The sequence below is a fragment of the Pagrus major genome, chromosome 12 (assembly GCF_040436345.1).
Source record: "Pagrus major chromosome 12, Pma_NU_1.0".
NCBI lineage: Eukaryota > Metazoa > Chordata > Actinopteri > Spariformes > Sparidae > Pagrus > Pagrus major.
This window is the reverse complement of record NC_133226.1, coordinates 557,263-564,688: the sequence shown is the minus strand read 5'-3', so window position 1 is coordinate 564,688 and position 7,426 is coordinate 557,263.

The window sequence follows — 7,426 nt, the reverse complement described above, 5'->3', positions numbered from 1 at the left end:
AGTCACCACTTTCCCTAACAGGGGGGGGGGATTGTCAACCTGACCCTGCACAAGGAAGACGCCCGGTCCGCGAGAGGAAGGCACCGGCGTGGTCAAGAGACTATGATTTGTCATGTTGACTCGAGGACGAGTCTTCTCCATTAGGGGAGGGAGGAGTGTAGTGAGGGAGTGACGTGGGGCGGAGGAACTCCCCGGAGTGGGGGGCAATCAAGGGCTGATGCAGTTCACCTGGGAGGGGGAGGAGACCCACCGGGGTCAGCGGCTGGGAAGAAAAGAGGCGGTGGAGAGAGCGCGGGGAGGAAGAGACGGGAGGACGTGAGAGCCGTCGGCCTGAGCTTTTGGGAGCCAGTGGCACTGTGGCGGGTGGGTGCTGTTCGCAGCTTATAGTGCTGCCGGCAGTGAAGACAGCTGAGTAGGGGAGTTCGTCGTGTCGATCAGTCCTGTATCAAGAGGGGAGGCCAGAAACCTCCTTTAGGTAGCGAGGGACCGGGAAGTAGCCGTGCCTTACCTGTGCTCTCATGCAGCAGCCACATCAGTGACGCCGACTACGCTGAACGACTCCACGCCTGCCAGCTGAGCAGCCTTTTCTCCGGTGCACAGCCCAGTTCCATTGCCTAGGCCCCACGGGGGGGTCTCGTCACCAGACCGGGGCAGGATAAGTCCATTATTTTAATGATTCTCATATAAACTTACTTGTAGTCTTGTCAGTTAATGTCCGAGTGTTATATGATTTCCCTCTTAAAGAAAGGTTTTTAATTAACTGACGTCAGTGTGCCAGCGGCCCCGTTAAGGGCAGCTCATTAGTCTTGCAGCGCTCTATCTCCCCCTAGTGTTAAGAGTGGGGTTCGACCCTTTATGTTGTAGTGGTCCCTAAGGAGCCAGTGTGATTTTGAGCTCCCATTGTGTGTAGTGTGATACCTGTTCTAGTTGCTGTGCAGTGATTTGTGTGCAGTGTCCCTTTTTGGGTGTGTTCTCTTGTGTGCAGTGTTGGTGTCGCCGGATGGTGGAGTTACCTGCCTGACCTGCTGGAGCTGCCCTCATTGGCCTGCTGGATGCAAACGTCCCTAACTTAAAAATTAATTGGAAATAAAGATTGTCTATTTTTATACATATCTGTCTGTGGTGGGTGCTCTCTGACCTCTAATACCGGACCAGACCGGGTTAACAAAGGTGGTGGCAGCTTGACGCTACTCTAAACATCTTAAACAACAAAATTTATTACAGTACTTTACTTTAATCCCCGCTAGAGCCACGGTGAACTGTGTAAACCTTTATATTAAGGTCCTTGTAATAAGTGTTTGTTAATAGGAAAAACACTTGTAAGTCGATTATTATCGATGATTATTATTATCAACAAAGGATTCACTGACTTTAATAAGAAATTATTCTCACTCCAATAGCTGCAAAAAGCATAGCTGACTGCTAATAAATGCATAGTAAAGTAGTATCGATCTTAATAAAGCAGCAAAAAAGCTTAGTGAAGGTTGAATAGTGATATAAAAGATAAGTTTTTTAATGTCTATAAACTGTTAACATTCTTATAGTCAGTAGGCGATTTGAGGGGGGATGAGGGGGGATGCCGTCCCCCTTGTTAGCAAAATTGCCAAAAAGCATCCCCCCTTGTTAACCTGCCATCACTCTCCATCCCCTAGTAGCAGAAAGTGTGTTACAAATCACAAGCGGCCGCGATCGACGGCGCACAGTGGAGTCAAGCCGTGCACGGCTGCTTTGCATTCCGGCTGCCTGGTCGATTTTTGACGGAAGCCGCAACAAGCTGCACAGAGCAGATCGTGCCGGCAGGAAGTCAGAGACACAGGAACGGCATAGAGCATCCGGTCAATTTTCAAAATAAAACACCCTGTGCAGACTCCCGATTGCATGAAAACGAAAAATGACCAGATCAACAAAATCTGAGCAAGTCAACAAAATCGGGCAGGTAAAAGGCTCGGTTCTGAAACGTTCCCGCTGGGTTCTCTTTATACATTCTTGGTATGACGCTGTGCGGAGGGCGGAACAAAACCTGGAGCAGATGCGACGTCATAGAGCAGCTTCCGGTGGATTCCCAGCCCATCTCTCTGTAGAGGAGGAGCACAACAAGTTTGCTTGTTCTAAAACTAAAATGTTACTTTTTGTAAGTGTTTTTAGTGTGCCTGTTCAGAACATGGTGGCTTATGTTATGTCGGTAATTGTTACTTTTGTGCTGGTTTATAGTTTAACTCTATAGTGAGCTAGCTGTTACATTTCCTGACACCAGCTGTTTTAACCCCGTTGAAGCGCAATCTGCTGGACAAACTATGTCATTACACCAATTATAAATTAGCCCAAGCATGTTTTTCTGCATTATAGTTTTTAAATATAAGGTTTTTATATCGGTGCATATCGGACAATATATACACCGATACTGATATATCTGTGATAGGCTAATATCGGCCGAAAAAATCGGCCTACCGATGAATCGGTCAGGCTCTACTATTTTGCGCAATGTTCATTGTGTCTCCTTGTGTGGAAACCCTGCCTGAATAAACTCAGTCCACTGCATACAATTTAAAGGTGTATTTACTCATTACTTTAATACAGTTATAAAAAGACAATTGTAGTAGGGAGAGAAGGAAGATAACTGGATAAAATGGAATTGTAGAATTAGAAATGTCACAGTTATGGTTAAGTCGTCAACAATGTCCTTTGGGAGGTGTACATAGGTGTGTTGGGGCAGGGTGGTGCTCCCATTCAGCCATCCCCCGTTAAAAATTAACAAATCACCTACTGGTAGTAGGTGTTGTATGTTTAAATCTGTGAATATTAACCAGTTTTACCAAAGCAGCTGTGAGACATTTCAGTAACACCATTAAAGATCCCCTCAGTACTCCTGCATGATTTATAGTTGAGCCTTTCTTCTTAACTTTCTCCATAGAGATGGCTGTGGAGGTAAACAACTGACTTTTCTCCCCGTCAGTCTTTCCACTTCACTGTGTAACTCTCCCTCTGTCTCACGCCACCATCTATCCACATTCAGTCAATCCTGACAGCACAGCAGGACAGACCATCCAGTTGTTCTGCGGTGGATATTTGTTGGTATGTAATCAGCAGCAGTAACACCCCCCCCCAACACACACAGAAACCCGTCAAACTGCGATGATTCGACCAGCTCCTCCGTCCCAAAGCTATCGCTTCACAGAACACTTTCACACAGACAGAAAGAGAGACAAGGTGAGGTAGGGGTGTGTGTGTGTGTGTGTGTGTGTTGGAGGGGAGGGAACATTCCAGAGAAAGTAGACAAAAAGAGAAAGGGAGAGGGACAGGCATCATTGTAATGACTGCATGCAACTCGATACTCTTGCATACTGAATATTCCCCCAGAGGGCTTTTTCCATTACCCCAGAACGGTGGAGTCGTTTAGCAGATCCAGCCCAGCTTTTCCACTCTTTCTTCCTTTCTTTTTTCTCTCCCTCCCTCCCTCCCTCTTCTTTGCTGTTTTTTCACAGACACATTGTGCAAATGTAACCTTTTGCAAGCCCCAACTCCCCCCGCTCCCCATCCCCAGGAAGTTGGCTAGCCACTTTGCTGCGAAGAAATATGAAAAACTGGCAGGCTGCCCGTTTCATCTGCAAACACACAGCAGAAAAGGGAGGGAGGATGGAAGCAGCAGGAGATGGAGGGAGGCAGCGAGGGAGGTAGTGGGGGTGACAGAGGAGAAGGAAATGCTGCTGCTGCTGCTGCTGCTGCTGCTACTGTGCTTGCCACGAGGACAAAAAAAACGAATCAAAAGCAGAGCAGAGAGAAAGAGAGCCGCAGAGAGATAAGGATGAATTTTACTTGCATGAAAAGGGGCCACATTACTGACTGAAGATAAATCATGTGGAACATTTTCTTAGCAGCAGCAAACACCACACAGCCACTGATGAGCAGAGTGAGCTGGGTTAACACATTAGCATGCACGCAGACACCACACACACCAACCAAACCCTGCTCTGCATGCTGTGGCGAGACACATGCATGTACACACACGTAGATATATCAGAGGAAAATTCTAGTATTTTTCTACACGGGTCTCATCTCATTATGTATCCATTTCGACTGTGGGTCACGCTAACTTTGCAATCACATTTACACTCCATTGTAGATATGCAATGCAGAGTCCAGAAAAACAATTATAGTTTAGTATGTAAACTTTATACAGCTTTCCAAATAAACATAATATTCATTTCAAATGTTAGTTCAATCCGAAGTCAACACAGAAATTAGCCCCTGAATGAACTACTGCAGCAAACTGCATAGGAATTCTTTTCAGCAAACCAAACACTACTAACACAGGAGATTCTTTCAATATTATGCATATTGATCAAAAAAATGTCAACACTACCATGCTCTTTGGAGTTGACACATCGGTTTAGCCAAAATGGCCTCGCCTACATGTGAAAATAACTCGGTCTCATTCCATGGTCAAGTTGGCAATACTAAATACGTTACGTCTGATTAGACTTAATAAGGGACCAAAGCTACTTGGGGAGGTTCAGGAAAAGATCATGCTTTGGCTAAAAATAACTACTTCCTTCAACAATCATCATCGACTATTACCAGATTGTGGATTTCGGGCTCTTTATACTACATCTGTCTGTCGCTGCGGTCACTATCGCCCCCTGCTGGTACTGCACCTTCATACATGTGTGAATATTTCACGCCTATGCGAGGTAGGGTCTATTACACACTTTGGCGCGACACTGGGCTGCATCCTGAGGTGGACATTAATGTTTGAACATGTCTGGGTTTCTAGGGGGTCTCAAGAAGACAGGGGAATTAAGTTATTTTTTACTATATTTCCATATATGACACAGTAACAGAATGTTTGACTGTTTTGTTCTTCAGTTTCATAAACGTTCTGTAATAAAACCTTTACAATGAAAGTGTTTACCAGATGGACCTGAGACAAAAATGTAAAATGAGGGTGTCAGTTTATGGGTCCTTGATATGAAAGGTTTGAGTGCCACTTCTACTGATCCCTTATTGCACAGCAAACTGTGTTCACACACAGCAGGACAAAGCTGAGGCAGGGAGTGTCTCTTTATACTGAGACACATCAGTTTAGCCAACTTTTGTGAGCCCTCATCAACCACAATGAAGTAGACTCTGAGGTATATTTCATTAATTTACCCCCCAACTGTAACCCCTTTTACATTACATGTTAAAGATGGGACTGTTGCGCCTTTATCCTCCTCATTGTTCTGTACATCTAACTGTACAGTTAAGCAAAGAATCTGTCCGTCTGTGTGTTATTCACATATTTTGGGAACCGTTCACAAGCAACACATTCCATGTTAATACATTTTGAATTAAATAGCAAACACCACTCTGTGTAGCAGCAGGGGCATGGCTCCAGTGCTCTGGCTTCATGCCTGTCCAGTTTTCTACTAAACTACCTGCTATAGCTCAATAACTCCCCTCTGGAAGGGTTATCAGGACAAGTACGGCGGATACAACTCAAGTCACTTTATGAATTTTATTTTCGCTCACACAATAAACATTCACACACTAGGTAGCCTGACTGCTACAGCTACGCTAGCTTACCGACAGTCAACTTATTAATTAGTCAGTTAGATAGTGACGTTTATCAGATAGGTTGTAAACCTGCAATGTAAACACAAACACAAAACCCAGAATTAACCAATGAAATTATACACTCATCATTAACTCTTGATTTGAAATACTAGCAATGCTAGTTTACAGACACTCACCGGCAAGGTGTACCAGTCCTGACCATCAATTGAATGAAAACGAAACTAAAAAATGAGACACCTGCGCTTGTGCCTAATTGCTCATGCACACACACACAAAGCATGCTGACCAGGAATGATAACAAAACAAACCTGTAACCTGGTATGATTTTAACATATATGAAATATAAACATAAATTAAAGCTGCAAGCAGCGATGAACGGGCCCTCGCAGGCCACGCCCGTCGGGGCGTGCTGCTGTCAGGGCGTGCTCCTTACCCGGACCCATTGCCCCGTTATTGTGCGCGCATGTCTTAACTGATAGCCAAAAACGGCTTTCTGTTGATAATAGCGCCACCTGGTGGTCTTTTTTGGTGTGTGAGTTACAGGGGCAAGTCTATACCACCCCTATGAATTTCATATCCATAAGTGTTATGGTGTGGGCACAGTGCCAAATATAAACTTAGATTGCCACCAGACTGCCACCTAGTGTCGGATGGGTAAGACCTTCGTCACCTGGCCTCAGGAGGGCATTGGCAATAATTCTACCAAGTTTCGTGTTAATGTGACCAACCGATGTGGAGATATAAAATACTTCAATTTAAAGAGCGCCACCTAGTGGTCATCGGCTAATATTTTGCACAGAGCATAAGGGGCTCATGTGGAAGTACTATACTGAGTTTCATGTCATTTGGACACACCAATGTGGAGATATGCAACACTTCCTGTTTTGACCCGAATCCACAGGGAGTTGTTATTTAATAACTTGAGTATTCTTTGGAATATCAAAATTCTTTTAATAACTTTTTGTCAGAAGGGTCCACAGATGTGTGTGCAAAGTTTTGTGCAAATCGGTGAAATTGCCTGGGAGGAGTTTGAAAAAGTAGGTTTGCGACATTTGGCGAATTTGCAAATTGAGTTCTGGCGAGAAAGTGGGCGTGGCCTACATCACACAATTCAGCTCTATGCACGGAACACGTAGATATAAGGTTTAACAATGTGCGCCATATTATGTGGGAGTTATTAGGCAAAAACGGTTTGTGTTGATGATAGCACCCCCTGCTGGTCATTTTTGGTGTGTGAGTTACAGGGGCCGGTCTATACCACCCCTATGAATTTCATATCCATAAGTGTTATGGTGTGGGCACAGTGCCAATTATAAAATGAAACTGCCACCAGAGCGCCACCTAGTGTCAGATCGGTAACACCTTCGTCAGTTGTCCTCAGGAGGCCATTGACAATGATTGTACCAAGTTTTGTGTTAATATGACCAACCAATGTGGAGGTATAAAATACTTCAATTTAAAGAGCGCCACCTAGTGGTCATCGGGCCAAATTTAGCACAGAGCCTTAGGGACTCATGGGGAAGTAGTATCCTGAGTTTCATGTAATTTGGACACATCACTATGGAGATATGCAACACTTCCTGTTTTGACCCAAATCTACAGGAAGTTGTTATTTAATAACTTGAGTATTCTTTCGACTATCAAAATTCTTTCAATAACTTTTTGTCAGAAGGGTCCACAGATGCTGTGTGCAAAGTTTCGTGCAAATTGGTGAAATTGCCTGGGAGGAGTTCGAAAAAGTAGGTTTGCGACATTTGGCGAGCTAGCGAAAAAAAACGGTAGGCGGAAATGGGGCCTATATCAGGAGATTCAGCACAATTCACTGAACGTGTGGATATAAGGTTTTTGAATGTGCGACAAAGTATGTGGGAGT